The sequence below is a fragment of the Triturus cristatus genome, chromosome 3_2, assembly GCF_964204655.1.
Source record: "Triturus cristatus chromosome 3_2, aTriCri1.1, whole genome shotgun sequence".
In the NCBI taxonomy this organism is placed as follows: domain Eukaryota; kingdom Metazoa; phylum Chordata; class Amphibia; order Caudata; family Salamandridae; genus Triturus; species Triturus cristatus.
Window position 1 is genome coordinate 47,653,411 of NC_140584.1, and position 19,322 is coordinate 47,672,732.

The 19,322-nt window shown below is 45.0% G+C and overlaps 1 protein-coding gene across 1 annotated transcript in view; it reads right to left on the reverse strand.

Moving 5' to 3' along the window:
* The window catches only part of LOC146856783 (opioid-binding protein/cell adhesion molecule-like), a 1,126,851-nt gene that overhangs the window by 69,366 nt on the left and 1,038,163 nt on the right, over nt 1-19,322 (reverse strand). The gene's annotated exons all lie outside the window — the stretch shown is intronic.

Here is a 19,322-nt window from a genome sequence, read left to right on the forward strand (position 1 = left end):
GATGACTGTGAACTGAGCAAACAGGGTTGCGTGAAGGTCACCTGGGCCTTTTAGCACCCAGCAATCCCTGCCTTAACGATCCATACGAGGGTGCCCAGGCAGTCCTGACCCATCCTTACAGAGAACCCTTTCACCACCGTGAATCTAGAGTCTACTGTAGAAGATCAAGAGAGGGGTGACCAGACTCTGTGCAGAAAACCGTGGAATCTGTCTGCTTATGAAGAGGGGAAATATGGACAATGTTCAAACTCTGGTTCTTCCTTGACTCCTCAGTGCGTCTACATTGAGAATTCCGTTGATGATGGTTAGGGCTCTGGATAGAAGAGATACCTCCTCAATGCCAGTGCCATCATAAGAGGAGCAGGGTCAAGACTGATTTGCAGATGGCTGGGTCTGAACTGGGGTGGTGAAGTGAGCTAAAGAACGATGAGGGATTCAACCCAAATCTGTGACTGGGAGTGAGTGTCTGAAAAGTTTCAGCGCTCCGTCCATCATCTCCTTGTGTTTGCATCATAAGATACCCATCATCAATGCAATTGTGGCCTTCCTTAAATCTTTTTAAGAATTCGATCCCTGGGTTCTAGATGATATTTTTCCCTTTCATAATATCCTTTCAAAAATAAGAAGACGCAGCAAATTATACACAACTCAGCGTCTGCCTTACTAAAATACTTAGATTACACACACAGACGCTACAAACTTCATCTATAGTATCTTATTTGTATACTTGGGGGAAACATACTGGAGTTACATCTGGCTTGTACAAAACATTTACATCACACTTATTTTCACAGCCATTATCAAGAGATCTCCGCATCAAATGGCAAACCCGTTTATCAGCTTCTTACAATGATCAGGAATGGACGGATTTATTGGAAAATTTAGATAAAGGAGCTCGAGAAGCTAGATTAAAATGCTGCTTGTTTAAAATTTAACATGATTGACACTGGTCTCCGGTAAAGTTACACAAAGCAGGGTTACTTACACATACTAATTGTTGGCGATGTGACTCCTGGTTGTGACATTGCTCATATTATTTGTGATTGTCCTATGGTTCAATCCTATTGGTCCTACATTGGTCAGACTCTATATAACACTATACCCTTATCCTTACCGTTAACACCATGTACCATTCTTCTGCATGACTCAAGAAACTCTCAACGTCTTTCTAAGCCACAATGCCGTCTTTTACATATTGCATTGGCCACAGCAAAAATTTGTATACTAAGACAATGGAAATCTCCAACACCGCCATCTCAAGAGTCCTGGATGGTAGCCATGATTCAAACTGCATCATACGAAAGAGTCATTTATAACTTGCATGATCAAATTGACCAATTTAATCAAGTTTGGGCTCCTTTTTTACAAACAGATGCTGTTTTGTTGTAAATACCATTGTAAATCTGCTGCCGGATATCCAAACTAATTAATTATTTTATTTTTGCTAATTTCTCTTTATTTTTCCTGGTCCTATATTATGTTGCTGTTTTTATATCTTATTTCTTAATCTTAATTACTTTAACACAGAGGAAAATAATATAGCTAAGAAATGTGAGGATTCAACTTTTATTAATATATCAATTGTTATTAGTTCTGATGAATTTGCTTGTTCACCTATTTATATATCAGATATATTAGCATCTCATGTGCCAACGATGTATAGATTATTTATATGTTTATATATCTGATAATATCTAATGTTAGCTATTGCTTTAGGTCATTTATGTATAGTATATATAAAATGCTAATAAAAAATTTCAACACAAAAATAAGAAGACCTATATGCCGTGTCTGTCACTTTGTACATCAGCCCACAGATAAGAATGCATAATGAAGGAATGGGTCAGGCCTCTACAGATACTGTGTTGCTTGGAGTGCTGTTCCCACTTTGATCAGCCACTGGAGGTCCATTGGGCGACTGGAGCGTAGTGTATCATGATTGATGGCCTTTCACTTGCTTTCTAAAAGAGTGCCTCTCCTCTCCTTTCCTCTTACATTCCCCTACTGTATCTGGAATATCTCACTCTGCATCATTCCACTCCCAGCACACCAGTGGCGTCACTAGTGGGCTGCGGGGGGTGCGGACCGCACCGGGTGACACCATCACATGGGGTGACACCAAAATGCAAAATAATCGGACCCCCGCCCCGCCCGCGGACCAGCCTGCACGGGGGAGCCCCACGCCCAGAGCCCAGGCAGGGACGCAGGTAGGGAGTGCGGGGCCAGGCCTACACACTGCCCAACTGAGACAGAGCCCCTACAAAACACATTGCTCTGTGAAGCTGTGGTTCATCTTATTTATTAAGTGTTGCCCTGCAATGCTACACGCGACACATGATAATGCTGCGGTGTGGCTCCCATAACACTCACTGCCCTGCTATGCTGTCACTGCACGTTTGTGATACAGGCTGACCTGCAGTGGCGTGACACATGTCTTGTGAAACATATCACTTTGTTGTTGGTGTCACTCCTGAGGCACATTCCCCAACGCTGTTGTGTAGCGGCATATGTATTGTGGTTGCCCTGCTCTATCTTACCTGTCTCTTGTATTACACGTGACTCTGGGATGCTCTGGTGCATTTTTTTTTTTTTTTTTTTTTAAATTTTATTATAATTTTTCCGTACTCATTACATCAAAATAATTTGCACATAGCATTAAACAATACAAGGGAGGAACATTAATAAAGAAGACAACCAAAGACCCAAGAATTTACATTCCGACAACAATCTCACTATATTCAGGGAGCCTCCTTCCATCTCCTAACAGGTTCCCATATACGCTTACCTAAGGCTCTACCCTTTTTCCCCTTTCTATCGTATATCCCTTTTTCCAAATTATATGCTGACAATAATCTGGCCAACCATTGATGGAATGTTGGAGCTGTCTTATCCAACCAGCCTGATGCAATACATATTCTGTAAACGGACATAGCCACGAACAGAAAAAGAGATGAGGCAGATTGCTCTTCTGCCCCTCCTACTCCCAGAAGGATCCATACTGGTGTAAGGACTAGGCCTGGGCGGTAAATTTCGTTCGCGGAATTTGCGGAATTTGGGTAATTTCGCGTTCTGTGGAGAACGCGAAATTGCCCAAAATTCCGCTTTCCGCGACTTCGCGAAATTTTTGCTTGTTCGCGTTCTCAAAATGCGTGTTCGCGAGATATTTCTCCCCAAGCACGCAAACAGCGATTGTGAACAGGAAAAAAGCATCGCGAACAAGCAATTCCGCGTGTTCACGGAATTTCTGCGTGTTCGCGGAGATTTTTTACCGTTTCGCGGAGATTTTTGTAACGCGATTACGCAAATTCCGCCCACCCCTAGTAAGGACCACATTAATTCCTAAACTTATATCTAAAAAAGATTCAATAGCCTTAATCAAAAGATTGAGATGGGGACACAGTGCGAAAATATGAACAATATCAGCCTCACTACTATTACATCGGGGGCATGTAATTCCCGTCGTACCCCCCCATTTAAGAATCCTATCGGGAGTATGGTATAGTGAATAAATCGTCTTGTAATGCTGAGACTGTAGGGCTGCCGAGCAAAGTATGGTCCGCCCTAATTCAAGAGAGTCCTGGAAGCAGTCCTGATCGATCTGAAGTTTATCGCCCCATTTCCTTCCATATTTTTCCAAATCATCACTTTTTAATAAAGACAACTCAGCATAAATTTTCTTTATGGAACAGTCTGCTCCAGACTCAATCATGTCAAAGACCCTATTTTTACTAAACCCAGCAGACCCACCCTTCTTATTCTGCAGGTAACTCCGAACTTGTAAAAACTTAAAGAAATTATTCCTAGGAAAACCATACTTCCCTTGAAGCTCCGAGAACTCTAGGAAACCTTGATCTCCCATAAAATCCCCAAGTTTGCAGATCCCCCGCCGTCCCCAATCACTCATGATCCCGTCCGCAAATATCTCTACTGGAAGAGAATTATTCCCCTCGATCCTAGTGTAGGCATTAAATCTGCCCATCCCAAGTTTTTTTACTCAATGCTGCCCATATTTTAAATCCTGCTGATAGTGTCTTAAATTTGGTTCGTTTATAATACCCAGGGTCCGTATATTTCAAAAAACAATTGCCGGCATCTTCCCCTATAAGCATTGCATAAATATCATTTGAGTCTGATTTAATCTGGATATCTGAATTATCTCCGCCCATAAGCCCCCTCATATAGTGTATGGCTGATGCCCAGTAATATAACTTAAAGTCCGGTACTGCCCAGCCTCCCCTATCCCTAGATAGAGATAGGAACCGAAGTGCCCTCCTAGTTTTCCCTCCTGCCCAAATAAATTTATTAATCAAGTGTTCAATTGCAAGAAACCATTTACCTTCAAATAACAGAGGAATTGTCCTGAATAAATAAAGAAATTTGGGCAAAATAAGCATTTTGATCACATTTGATCGACCCACCAAAGAAAGATGAAGATTGTGGATCCTGTCAAGATCTTTCTTACATTTTACCATTATTGGCTCAATATTTTGTTCCACAATCTTTCCTACATCTGCCGAGATGTTAATACCTAAATAGACCGCTGAATCCACTACTCGCCCATCGTTACAGGTCGTCTGTATATTCTTTATAATCTGTGTCTTAGAGCTATTTAGAGCGTATCCAGAAATCCGTCCAAAGGCCTCAGCCTCCATTTCTACTTCCAGCATTGTTCTAGTTGGGGAGGGAGACACTATCGCCACGTCGTCTGCATAGACCAGAGTTTTGCAGAGCTGCCCTTGAATATGAATCGGAGCGATTTGTTCATTTAATTCAAGCCTGCGGATCAGCGGATCAATATAAACTGCAAATAGCAAAGGCGAGCATGGACACCCCTGTCGGGTGCCTCTGTCAATCTGGAAAGGCAGTGTATGCTCTCCATTAATTCTAAGCTGAGCTGTAGGTGACCGATAAAGTGTCTGTATTGATTTAATGAAGCCTACCCCAATACCACACCATGCTAATGCAGCCCAAAGGTAGTCCCAGGAGACCCGTTCAAATGCCTTCTCTGCGTCTAAAAGCATAACCGACATGGGGTCTCCTGAGACTTCCGTTGTGTCCAGCAAGGTAATTATTTTCCGAACATGGTGCGCCGTCCCCCTCCCTGGTATAAACCCGTGCTGTGTAGGACTGACCAACTGTGCTATTATCTTAGAGAGTCTAATAGCCATTACCTTTGAGAATATTTTAGCGTCCGCATTCATAAGAGTGATAGGCCTATATGAGCCTGGTTCCAGAGAAGGCTTGCCCTTTTTTAAAATCACCACCATATCTGCCCCTGCCCATGATTCTGGGACAGAATATCCAGACTGAGCCTGCAGAATAGTATCCACCAGATCAGGAATTAGAATTTTTTGAAACATTCTATAAAACTCAATAGGAATTAAATCAGGCCCCGCAGCCTTACCAGAGGGGAGACTGTTAAGAGCCACTAATATATCCTCAACTTTAAAAGGTACATCAAGTGCCTCCCTATCCTGATCAGACAAGTGCGGAGGAGATAAATCCAACAGATACCGCTGGATGTCTGAGGAGGCTCCTAGCTGATCTTTACTATATAATTTACCATAGAACTGTCTAAAAACCTCTTTAATTTCCTCGGTATCTGTGACTTTGCCTCCTTTGCCGTCAGAAATCTCATTAATCCGTCCTGCCGTTGTTCTCTGTCTAGTGCGAATAGCAAGTATACGACCCACCCGCTCACTCAGCTCATAGCATTGTTGTTTTTTGGACAGAAAAGTCGCAGCTACCTTTATAGCGAGCCCCTTGATAAGATCTGCCTTGATACGTACTATATTAAGTAATACCGAAGTCGGGGAGACACCAGCTCGAACCAGAAGGGCCAGCTCGTGTTCCGCCTCTGCGAGAGCTCTCACCAATTTGTTGACTCTGCCCTGCTCTAATTTTTGCTTATGTAGACTATAACTTAACGTCTCTCCCCGTACCCCAGCCTTAAAAGCATCCCAAATCATCCCCGCGGAAGTGCTACCTCTATTTATTTCCCAGAAGGTTTTTATCCATCTGTGCATATATTTGACATAATCCTCATCTTTAAGTAACCTCCTCTCAAATGTCCAGGTCCGACACCTTTCACCTCCTTGTAATTTTACTGTTAAAATCAGTGGATTATGATCCGAGACCAGCCGAGGGAGTTTTTCAATCTTACTATTTGAAAGTAAAGAATTTGAAATAAAGAAATAATCCAGCCTGACACAGACCCTATGGGGGGCAGAATAATAGGTTATACCATCATCCGAAGGGTTCAGGCGCCCCCATGCGTCAATTAAAGAGTTATGGTGAGCCATACTAATGATTGCTCTGGATACCTTTTTCTTCCGCCCCCGATATTGCTGTCCCTCGTCGATACCTAGTCCACCAATCCCATTTATATTAAAATCCCCCGCCAAAATAATAGGTTCCGGCCATAAAGCCAATTCCGAATCTAAATATTGAATAACACCCGGGTCATCTTCAGTAGAACCATAGACTGATCCAATGGTAACTATTTGATTATTAATTGAACACTCTATCAAGACCCATCTCCCCCATTGATCCTCCTTCTTTCTGATGACCTTGACATCCCTTCTTTTGGACAAGATAGCCACCCCCCTAGTTCTAACCCCCTGTCTTGAAAAAGCCAACAATGAAAACCCGAGCAGTTCCATTAGGTAACTCTTTGCGGCTTCTACATGTGTCTCCTGTAGACATACAAAATCCAGTCGCATTAATCTTAGAGCAGCCGCGACACGTTGTCTTTTCAGCGGATCGTTCAGCCCGCACACGTTAATTGAACCAATCCTTATGCTCATTAAGTTACAACATAATTGTAGGCCCTCCATAGAAACAGACCCTTAATATATGCTTCAATTACATTCCTCATCACCTGCTCAGATTGTGACTTAACCTCCCTTTTCCAAGCAAAAATTCTCAACTCTGATGCTGTGCAACACAATACAAACTCCCATTCCCGTGCCCGACCCCCCACAAACCCCTCCCCCACCCTAAGAACCCCCCCCCCCAGTACCCTCCCGGTTTACAGGCAAATGGGTCAATCCTGACCCATGTGTGGCAGCTATGAATGCAGCAGCCACCCCCCCTCACTCTTAGACCCCCTATATTCCGTATACCTCAACCATGGAGCCTAGGAATCTCTTGCACTTTCCAAGGATCGGGAAGTAGATAAGGCCTTTACCCTCCCTTCTGCTCTTTCATTTCCACCAAGTATTGCTGAGCCTTAATTTCTGATGTAAAAAACTTAACCTGGCCCTTAAAGATAACCTTAAGCCTCGCCGGGTACATCAGGTAGGCCTCATGCCCAAGGCTCTGAAGAGGACCAATGAGTTGCCTCATCTTCCACCTTCTTTCCACTGTAACATGGCAGAAATCAGGCCGGGCAAAGAAAGTAACTCTATCAAACGAACGTCTAGAGTCAGGTTTAGCCTTCTCCATAATCTCTTGCCTAAGGAGGAAGTTTCCGACATAGACCAGAATCGCCCGGGGCCTCGCCGCCTGCGATGAACTGAGGTTTTTTTTCTGAAAGACCGGGAAGCGATGAGCTCTTTGAACCTCAGCCTCCCAATCCCAAGTCTCCATCTCAGGAAATGCGCCCTTAAACAATTTAATTACAAACGCCCTTATATCCTGCCCCTCAACCCCTTCCGCCACCCCCAAAAGTCTTATATTGTTACGCCTCTGGCGATTCTCGAAATCCTCGAGTTTCCATTGTATATCCTCAGAGAGTTTCTCCTGTGCCTTCTTAAACGAATGCCACCTGCTCACATCGTCTTCCAGCTGACTTGTTCTCTCCTCTACATGAGCGACCCTGTCCGCCATCTCCTCATATAACTTATTCATTTTTCCGCAAAGAGCTCTGGATTTTCTTTGCTGACTGTTTGGCTCTCCGACTCTCAAGTCTCGCCTCGCCCTGCATCTGCTTCAGAGTAGTATAGAGGAGATCCAGTGACATAGCCTGGGGCTCATTGCCAATGTCATCCTGAACTGTCTGAGGAATAGACGCGGGCCCCTCCTGATGTAGCTGGGACGTTGCTGAATAATCCCAACAAAGCTTCCTGCTCTCCCCTGCTTCAGGGGGGCTCGGCGTATGTTTTTGTTTAGATTTTGTCTTTTTCTTATATGAAACCTTAAGTGTTGTAGGCGCCTTCTGAACCGATGAACTCACTGCAGAGTCCAGTTCAGAGCTACTATTCAAACTTCCTTCACTAGACGAGAAAGAGTCTGAGTCATCATTTAAGGAAAAGAAACATTCACCATCTGGGGTTCCAGGGATTCCTCGCCTAGATGGCAATAGCTGAGACTGATTATAAGCCAAACGATGACTCTGAGCCTGTGCAGTTGCCCCTTTAAGACTTGACTTCTCATGGATCATTGAGGGCTCTGTCAGACCTGTTGGCTTATTCTGTACAAAGTCCCCGCTTTTACCAGGCATACTATCAGTCAAGAATCTTTCCCCGCCCGTTTGCTCACCAGGCTTACTCCACAGTGTCTCATCAGTCACTAAGCTCGAGATCGATTCTCCCCCCTGGCTCGAAGAGAGCACCTGCAACATTGTATCCGGTTGCCTAGCACCAACAACCTCGTCGGGTAGCGGAGCTAATGACACCTCGTCTCTTTCCTCGATTATGCCTCCGGCTTGTATCTCGTCAGTTTCCAGTGCCTTTACCTTAAACGATTTGCGTACGGAAGGCTGCCTGGAATCCTTGGTTGGTTTAATCTTGCCCCCGTCGAGTCCCGTCTTCCCTGCTAGGACTGATTTATGAGCGCTGGTGTCTTTCCCGCCTCCCGCTGTGGCGGCTCCAACGCTTCCAGCTCTATTTCGCGGGTCATCTGGTTTCCTCGGAGCTCTCCGTACCTGCGCTCCACGTTGCAAAGGATCTTTGCCGGCATCAGCGTCCTGATGATCCTTGTGGGTTGAATCCTCTTTGGGCTGTTTAGGTGCCCTCGGCGCCATGATCCGAATAACTTTACCAAGTAAGTCCGATTTAATTATATCTATCCGCGTAATAGCCCGCAGCAATGAGCGTGTTGAGCAGACTCTCCAGATAGAAGTCACTATCGCGTAGGGGGCCTTAAACATCACGCATCCCCTCTGGTCTCATACTCAGGGCGTCTGAGAGGAGGGAGAGAGAACTGTGACTATGCGCTGCACTCAGCCAGCGGCCATCTTGCCTATCCAGCTAGCGCTCTGGCGCATTTCTTATCATCATTTGCCATAAGAGTCTACACATTCTGGATTCCAAGTCTTTTACTTTCTTATGGTGTCATACTCTCGTGATTCAGAAGCAACCCTTGTGAGCCCGGGAGTTTGTGCAATTTATTTTTCACTTTCTTTATATGTGTATTTCTTTGTGAAATCGTCTGCATTCTCGAGTCAATTTCAATCCCTTCGTTTTTGCCCTGCGAGTGTGAGGAGGAGCAAGCACCGTGAACTTAAGCACACTAAGGCGCACGCAGTACGGAGCGTGCAGTTAAGAGAAGCGCGAGGCCGTGAAGAAGTGAAACGCAAGCAGATCGTCAGGCATGCGATGCTACGGAAACTGTGAAAGGACGTGTAGTGAGTAAGCTCATTACAGCAGTGCCGTCACTAGGGGGGTGCGGGGGGTGCGGACCGCACGGGTGACACCATGAGTTACCGCACTAGGTGACACCAACTCTAGTGACGCCGCTGCAGCACACCCCTGGCGTCGACATAAAGAAGGGACAATGTGGCTGAGAGGAGGCGCTCCAACGGGTCTGGACATGGGTTCTGATGCGGGTGATTGCAACAGCGAAATCGTTTTATTTACCTCTCTCTCTTGCCAAAATATATTCTTTTAAACGTAAACACCAGCGATGTTTCAATTGATTTGAACTTAATCGATAAAAAAGCGCTGATGTTTTTACAAATCAATATCTACTAGTTGAAAATATAAGTCTGTCCAATCACATATTTCTGCAAATAACCACATTTGTGACAGTGTTTCCAACGTTTTTTTATTTAGACACTCATTGAACAGGAACTCGCCTTGTCAGGCAATCCTTTTGTCATCTCGTAGATTGTACATTGACCATAATTCCCTTGCCGAGGTACAAAGGAATGGGAAATGTGTGCGAGCGACAGCATATGTTTTTTGATGCACTACAGTACAAGCTCGATCACTTACTGAAAATAAATACTTACCTTCAGCTTTTAAACGCCATGATACTGAAGGCTGTCAACACATGTATGCATTTCAGGGCAGGCTAAAATGTGTTTTCCATTAATACGCGTACTGTTTGCCCAGCTACATTACCATGTCAGAGCCTTCCATAACAGGATGCATTCAAGGAAAATGCACCAGGACTCAAGGTTTCTCGATACTTCATGTAAAGATCCTGTAGTTTTAAAAGTAGTGCTATGTAATGACTGCGTTGTAAAGATTGCTTTCCGTTTTAGACTTGTGCTGTCTGCATTACAAGCATTAATTTGGAGACATTCTGAGTTATATAAATTAACTTTAGACGTCACAAAGGAAAAAAAAACACAAGAGATGCTGGGCTCTGTGCTGAGCCAGTGGATTTCATCATGATACAACTCCTGGCAGTGGCGACCTGTCCTTAAAGGCGGGTGACCCCACTCCACCACTTGTTTTCAAATGTTTCGAGTGTCTGTCAGGCTGAACAAAGTTCTGGCTGACTGAGCTGAACTTTGCCGGGCGAAAGATGTCACAGCCCTGTGGGAGTGACCTCCTCATGACGAGGGGGAGTGCCACTAATAGTGTCGGACCTCGGCGCTTCAGTTTTAAGCCCTCAAGTGCTCAGGGCTGAGTGTCTTACAGTGAGATTCATCACAGAGTGCGGTCAACAGTCTCACAAACTCCACCCACTCTCTCAAGTTAGGAATTGTTACCTTCTCTCATTGGCTGAAGGTCAGCCAATGAGAGGAGGTGGCAGTCCCAGTCCTCTGTAACCACAGAGGCTGCCATGGGAGATCATTGCTACAGCTCGACAAGTGGTTTTTTTAATGTTTGATGTGTGCATGCATGTGTGTATGTATGAATGAATGATTGTGTTTTTGTGACTGCGTGCTGTGAACGTGTGCACGTGTGTATGTGCTTGTGAATGATGGATAAATATGTGAACATGTGTGAATGCATGGGTGAGAGTGACTGTGCTCGTATGTGGCCTGCCCACCCTTTCCCTCTGCCCAAAGTACCAGCCGCCAGTGGCACTTGGAGAACAATATGTTTTTGTTTCAATGCACGGGTTTCTCTGTGTCTGTTTCTATCGGGTTGTGTGTATTTATGTGTGCGCCCGAGTGTGTAAAAGAAAACCTCAAACTCAAGTTGTAAATGTATCTAACATCGAACTCACTGAGACCAAAGAGAGGATCCTTGGCAACAATGATACTGAAACAATTTTAAGAATGGGGGTGCTGGGCCGCTATATCAATTCACTAAAGACAAAGAACTATAAAAAATCCAAAGTCTATTTAAAGAGCAAGTGTATTTAATGAAGTATTCCAGGAAAGTGCTATGGGTGGGGGTACTGCGTGGTCCAGTAGTGTAGGTTATTTCCCCTGAATTTTGCGCTTGGATCAGAATTTCAACTTAGTGAAAATACCACAATTTTATCAGCATACATTTTACCTGGTAAAACAAGACCGAAATTGTTTGAGTAACTACCTAAATATTCTGAGTTTTGCATCTGAAAACAGGTGGAAACATTGGTTATTGTTATCCTGAATTACAATGTGTGGAATTCCAGATAGGTAGATAATATCATACCTGGCAACTACAGCTGTATCTACCGTATGTGTGGTATTACCGCCTCAAATACAGTGGGTCTTATAATGACCTAGGTTTCAATGTTGGTGAAACTTTTTAAAGTACTTGAAACGTTTAGTTTGTAAACCAAGAAGATGTTTTTAGATACAGGTGACTGCAGCCTTCTCCTCGGCACTGCAATTTCTGACGGGCTCCCTATGAGGGGCTCTTTGGCAGAGATCTTTTATTCCGTGGCGTTTGGTGCCGTGGGTGTGAGGGACCTAAAGGTGTCGGTTAAAATTGTTCTGTTTGGACTTCCACTTCCTGTTTTAACATTTGCACTGTCCATTGACCTCCACTCCACACACCTACACCTTTAGGTCCCTCACACCCACGGCATCAAACGGCACGGAATAAAAAATCTCCGCCAAAGAGCCCCTCATAGGGAGCCTGTCAGGTATTGCAGCACCGACCTGACGAGGAGCAAGCCCTATGATGAAGCAGGACACCTAACTTGCTGGGTGTGTGAGGGCCCTAATTCCCGAAGGAGGGAACCCCCTTTCCCTCCACCATTAAGGGACAACATTGCCTCTCTTAACGGACGTCGCTCCCTTGCCCTATCAGGAACTGCATAACCTCTTCTGGTTGACTACTGATGCAGCATCACATTTTTATGCATCACATTTTTAGTGACAAAATCCGACAAACTTGTTTTTCAACTTTCACTCCCATACTTTAGACTATATTACTGTTCATAACTGTGCCAGGAATGTACTCCTTAGGAATGACAATACTGAGCAATGCTGAGGCAGTGCATCGCATGACTAGATATTTTTTAAGGAAAGTGATAAAAGTTAGCAGTACGGAGAGTTTATCCCTACCCTACAGGTTAAGAAGGCTATAGCAGTGATGAGAAGTTCTAAAGTTCTCTCGACCCCCCGATTTGTTGTAGCATGAAGTGCTAATTTTATTTGTTTAGCTCTTTTATATTTGATTGTCTCTTTTGAATGAATTTAGCTGATTCCGTTTACCTAAATAGTTTATTTTCCTTTCAAAATTGAGCTACAGAGAATGACACAATTTGAATTGTTGTTGTATGGGCACCTTTCTTACATGTTTCCTACTTCACTGCTGCTATGTTTTTCATGGGTGCAACTGGCTGTTATTGTTAGATGTTTGAAAGCAAGCACAAGTCAATATTGGCGCTATCTGACCTCATCAATGACGTGCACCTAACGGCACTCTCTAATAGGGCAAACCTGAGACCCGCCTGTTGTAGTAGTTTAGTAAATGTGTCCCTTGTGGGGTGGAGCAAAAGCTGATGTGCATATTTGTGCGCTGTAGCAGCGGCAAGATGACATTTTTATTGCACTCCTCAATACATTAATACTTTCATGAATAAGGTACGTCTCCGTTAAGGCACAGACGAGCTAAAAACAATGTATGGAAGACACCCAGAATGACTACATGTAATTGAGCTTGGTTCACACATTTCATTTTCAGATCGACACCCTGAACATTCCCCAAAACCCAAAAGTGCATAGTTTCAATAGTGAAAGCCATAAACTCCTAAGTTGTCCTCGGTTATATGACGTTACCGGCATGCATTTACCCTGCATGCTTTTACCCTGCAGTTTTAACTCCGCAAAATCTTTTACAACATAGGGCTTTACAACGCACTCGGTTACAACGCACTCCCCATTACAACACAATTACACTCTAACTCCAGAGGGGGCATTACTTTGGGGAATGCGTTGTAACAGTTTGCGGTGTAAAGCCCTGCGCTGTAAAAGTTTTTGTGGAGTAAAAAGTGCGGAGTAAAAAATGCGGGGTAAAGGATGTTTCCCAATGTCCTCCGTTGGCGGCAAAATCTTGAACAGGTCTAGGCTTTACAATGTTAAAAGACAGCAAAATAAAGGAAGCCAAGTAAAAGAGCAGTGACCTGGAATTAGGGCATGCAAAGAAAGAAAGAGCGCAAGTGCTAAGAAAATGGTAGCCCACAGCTGAAGTGCATGCTTTTCAAGAGGGTGAAGAAAGGACTGAAGAGAAGTCCAAGCGGAGCTCTGAAGAACTTTGCAGTACCAGCACTATAGCACATCAAGCAAAGAGAGAAAAGAAAGGAGACCAAACCATTCAGAGAGGAATTTTAGCTGATGCGATTAGAGCTTTGGTTCTCTGCTGGTGTAAATCCGACCATCATTGTGGCAGCCAGTGCTTAATTAGTATAGGCCCAGGGCCCAAAAGTCTCCCTGGAAGGCCGCTAACCGCGTGTGCTGCCCACTGCAACAGCTGGTGCCTCTCCTACCCTTCTATCCTTTCTCTGTCAATGTCAGTCCTGTTTCTATGTACATTCCTTCTTTTGCCAACCCACTAGGCGTGTGCATCACTATAGACACCCCAACACATGCCATCTGTTTCACATTAGACATCCACATTTATGAACAGACAGATTGATAGTTAGTTATTCCATTTCCGGGGTGAGTAACATGTCCTTTACATGCACATATTTGTACTCCAGCATCTGTAACTGAAAACAGATTTCCAAGACTTTGAGGAAAAATGAAGGGGTAGGTTACCTGAATGACAGGGGTCAATGTGAGAGCTCGTATTTATTTTGGCTCTAAGTTTTAGACCCGCCATCCTGTTTCACACTGTGAAGGCCTCAGGAGGAGGCGCACTGTAGTTCAGCAGACGCATAGCAAGCCAGGCTCCCACCAGCAGAGCAGGCAAGGCAATGGCTACCCCTCGTGTGGGTGTGGCAAGGCCAGGCAGATTGCTCAAGTGCCACTGTCCCTTTGTTGTGCCACCAGTGCCATTCTTGAAATAAAATTCTGTAAACGTTACTCAGTGCATGCAACTTATTAATATTTGCACCTCAATTGAGGCCTGGTGCCCTAAAATGAGTTCTGGGGCGAAGCCACGCAAACCACTGCTGAAATGGTTGGAAAGGCCTGCTCAAAGGTGAAGCTTTAACTTGAAACCATAGATATTTCATGAGTATAGTATAAAGGAGGAAAAACTGGCCAAATATGAACCTTTATATCAATAACTGAGCATAAGCTTCTACTATTGAATGGTAAGGACGCCACCCACCGCGCTGTTCCAATACTACCTTCCCATGATTAGAGCTTGACGTGTTATCAATTCAGAGATCCAGCTCTGGGTGGGAAGTATCCGCATTTTGCATCTTCGGAATATCATGCAATACCCACAATGCATTGCTCTCTGTGCTTTGAAAGCGGCCAGCTCTTGCATGCTCGAGGGGTCTCCTCCACTCACTCCTAGCATTTGAGCCATGCACACTTAGATGCACCAGGGGCATGTTCTCTATCCCCCCTTCTCTTTTAAGCTGTACCTTCGTACCTGCCAATCTGTAAAGCGCTCTGCTAACCCACGTGGTCTTGTTCGCGCTATATAAAGCTTTTAAATAAATAAATAGGCTCACAGGCGACCTAATCAATCACGACGATTTCTGATTTGTAAATTCATTTTGTGCGTTCTAATATCATCTGATGTTTTTTGTAAGACCATCTCAATACAACGTGTGAGATTGGAGACTGTTAATAATTTGGATAAAATGCGCTCTTCTTCCAACTTGCTGCAGTTGGCAGATATAGAAATGAGTCACTTGCCTCAGATAAGGTCACAGCATGCACAAGCGTCACTCACTCCATGGCCCGGGGGAGCTCTGTCTGTACTCCCTTCTATCCGTGCACCTCTCCGGAACCTCGGGGACGTGCGCAACGCTCATGTCAAGTTAATGAAAAGTGTGAGAAACCTGCTGCTTCTTTCTCTCTTAATTAATACCCAACATCAAGTCATTTTTTTGTTAAATAGCCCCAGGTCAGCCTGTTAAAACTGCCGGCAGGAAGACGAGAAGACAGCAGCCCTTCCCGCGTGTCTGCACAGCGAGCTCGCGCCACGAGTAAGCCCAGGAGGAAAGGCTTCTCAAACAGTCTGTTCGTGTTTGTTCCGATGAGTGGGTCCCATCTCGGGGGGAGTCAGTCATACAAGCAGCCAATGAGCACAGTGTAATGCCTGATCCAGCCTGTCGTACGGAGCGGTGCGAACCATCGCAGGGGGCTGTTAGCGTGCATAATGGCCTTTTGAACTATCTGCAACGACCACCAGCCCCGTAAATTAGGCTGTGAGCCCGTCGCCCAATAGAATATCGCAAGAGAAGTTGACATTGCCTCCTTCATAGCAAGAAACACGTGTAAACAAGCCACGTAGCGTGACCTCACGCAAGTCTCTTTCACACCCCAGATGGCAGTGCTAACAGAAGTGCCCATATAACCTCGCGCATTTCTGAAGAGGTAATGACCCATGCAAAGGAGTCCCAGCGTGCTGTGAAGAGTTTCTCAATGCCATCCTTCGAGACTCTTGATCTGCGAGTCTGAACGCATATGTTTGGGCGTGCTTGGGCGCACACGGCATACACATGCTGTGTGGTGGCAGCCGGATGCCAATGAAAGTGCAAAGCAGTCCTCCCAATACAATCTTGCCCTACTTGACTGGGCATGGCTTTTCTTAAATAAACCTGACATAGAGGAAAATCTACTGCATCATCGTGGCAAAAATAGAATACTGACCCCTGAGGGTCTGTTCATCTAAAACCAACACCTGTAAAACTCAGCCAACAGAGCATTTGCAAATATCCCTGTGCATGTGCATAATTCACCTACGCTTATGGCAATGCGCAGGTTGACAATAAGTAAAATAATCGAATTTAAGACCTTCACACCGGTCTATAAAAGCCATATTTGGTCATCAAAAATTCCCCTATGGCCAAAGCAGATTCATGAGATTGAATAGCAAAGGTCTCATTGAGAGTCCAAAGTTTGAATAGGCATGCACTTTCCCTGTGAGGGTTAGTGCACTTTATAATGAATCACCTGACTAGGTGAGGGAGGTGTAGCCTCTTCATTAAGTACACGAATATCAGAAGTAGTTCATTGAGGTTTTATTAGGTACAAGCAAATGAAGAAACCTCATCCAACAGCATCAAGAGTAACAGCTTCTCTCCTATTTGAATATCCTCTGCTCATCATTCAGCGTTCTAAACATCTCTAGGCAACCTTACCATATTCTAAGTTCTATATTCTAGGCTTACTAAGAACACACTAATACTAAGAATACCACAGTGAGATAAATGGAACAGCACAAAACTTTAGGAAGAATTTGTAAGCATGGCTTTCTATTCATTTTACCCTCAGCTGCCGATGAAAGGTGTGTTAGGCCCAAAGCTGTACAACGCTATATAAAGCAGAATGTTGTTCTTGGGCGCATGCACAAATGCATGGGATGTCAACACTTCCCACAGATATGCCTCCTCCCTTATAGCCCCAGCATTAACACACTTACGCCTGGATCCAAATATTGTCATATAAAATGGTCGTCAGGGTAGGGGCCATTAGACACAATCTGGGAGACCAAAGGATCTATGGAGTACTGGCAGCGGTGCAACCCACCGAAGGAAAGCAGAGCCACATGGAAAATTCAAATCTTCAGCTCCACAAATGCACACACCAAGGAACAGATTTGTAGGGGTGACACTGGTGGAACAATTCTAGAATATCTGCAAGCGGAGGTGTGGCAAGAGTGTAGATCAGGCACAGAAACCAGTGCACTTTCACAGGAAGGCAAGTGCGGCAGGAGAAATAAAATAGGTAAAGCTGAGTCTAGAACTAAATAAGAGGGAGACATTGACCAAATGAACCTGAGAACGCTCAAGCAAGAAACAGGATAGGGGATAAAAAGCACCACAAGACAGAAAGTCTATCAATGAGCAATGTGGAAACCAAGCCTGTGATCCGAAAAGAGAAATAAAGGCCATAGAGCAAGTATAGCTTTTAGAGATGATGTGTGTCATTAACATATTGACACTGGAGCCCTGTATTTCTAAAGGTAGGAGTAAGAAGAGGAGTAGAAGAGACAAGGAAATACTCAGACCTGTAAAACTTAGAAAGCAACGAGAAGACCAAGGACATGAAAGTGATATGCGAGAAGCAATTTGCCTGTCTGTCTCCACATCATTGTGCTCTGGTCCTGATCAAAATGCCATTGGCTTGCCCGGTTGCCTTTCCATTCTGGCCCTGACATACATGGTGGCTTATGTCAGTCACTTCATAGCATTGCGGTGTAAATTAGGAAGAAACAGTGATTGAATACCCAGCCGGGTCGTCTGATTCTTTCATTGGTTAATGTAGCTCTGCCGGGAGGTATAATGGCTCAGTTGGGGCAGCACAAGCTACGGCCATTGGCAGTGCACTTGTACAGTAGAACCCCTGCTTAGTGGTGTGCATGCTGTGGTAGTGCTTGTGGTATGATACCTTCCGGTTTGAACAAAATGCCATTACATCTCTGCTCGTCATCCTGCCATGCCACATGCCTACATCCCTGTCTGGCCCCGAGCCCGGCACCAGCATCCCAAGTGGGGATTGTCTCTGTCCACTGTGGGCTCTCTCTTGCCCATGATCTTCAAGTCAGCCCAGCTGGAACGGATCACTGGGACTAGCAGTCTGCGCTGCCGCACCTGCGTCTGTGCTACTCGTGGCCCAATCCTCCATCACATAGTGAAAAGGTAAAGTATGTTTATGTGTAACACAAATCTAAAGTACAGGTTGGGCCCACAACTCTTGATTATAATACCCTCACAACAGACAGCAAAAGCAAGCATTTTGAGCCGGGGTGGTTCCTCTGTTATAGTGGAGGAGCGTCGCTCCACTGCTCAGAACCAGGATATAAAAAAAAATTATAATAAAACTATTTATTATCATTTTATTTTTCCCTGGTTGAGCCGAGTGGCCCGAGTCTAGGGCGGGGCCATCGTCTATAATGGCAGCAGGGAGGAGGAGAGTTTTGCACTATAAGTGAGCGTCTCAGTTTGGCCGACCGTCTTAGGATGGCCAAACAGAGTCAGACATGCACACTTACATCTCCTCAACCAAGCGGGGTTGCACAGTTGAGTGGGAGAAGGGGCACAGACTCCCTGTCTCTGAGTGAGCGCCAATCTAGTCTGCTCAGACCAATCCCAAACTTTTCTCATGCTGGGTAATAGCATGAGAGCAACGTCTGGATTGGGTGGGGTATCTGGGAGCATTTACAGTGCGTTCAATCAGGGCGTCTCCTCCATTAGGGCGGACGAGCGTAGCCCCACTGCTTTCTCACAGTCCAAGAAGCAGAAACATAAAATGGTATTTTAAATACCATTTTATGTTTCTGCTTCTCGCACTGTGAGAAAGCAGAAGGGTATGCCCAGTTGGGGGCGGGCAGGTGGACGGGTTGGGGAGGACTGGCTTGCCCAATGCTGTGGGCCCTGACTGTTTAGGGGCCGACCAAACCAGTCATACGCACTCTACCTTTTTTCTACGTAGGCTGCATACAGCCTACATTCAGAAAAAAGGCCTACCCATAGGCGCCCGGCTGGGCGCCGTCCCCATCAATCACAATGCTCCATTGCAGCGTTGTAAATGGCTTAGGGGAGGGAGGCTGCCTGTGGGTGCTTCGCAGCAGGAGAGCGTGGGACCAGGCCAGGAGCTGAGCCGGCGTGATATGAGGTAAGGTACATTTTAAACATTTTTA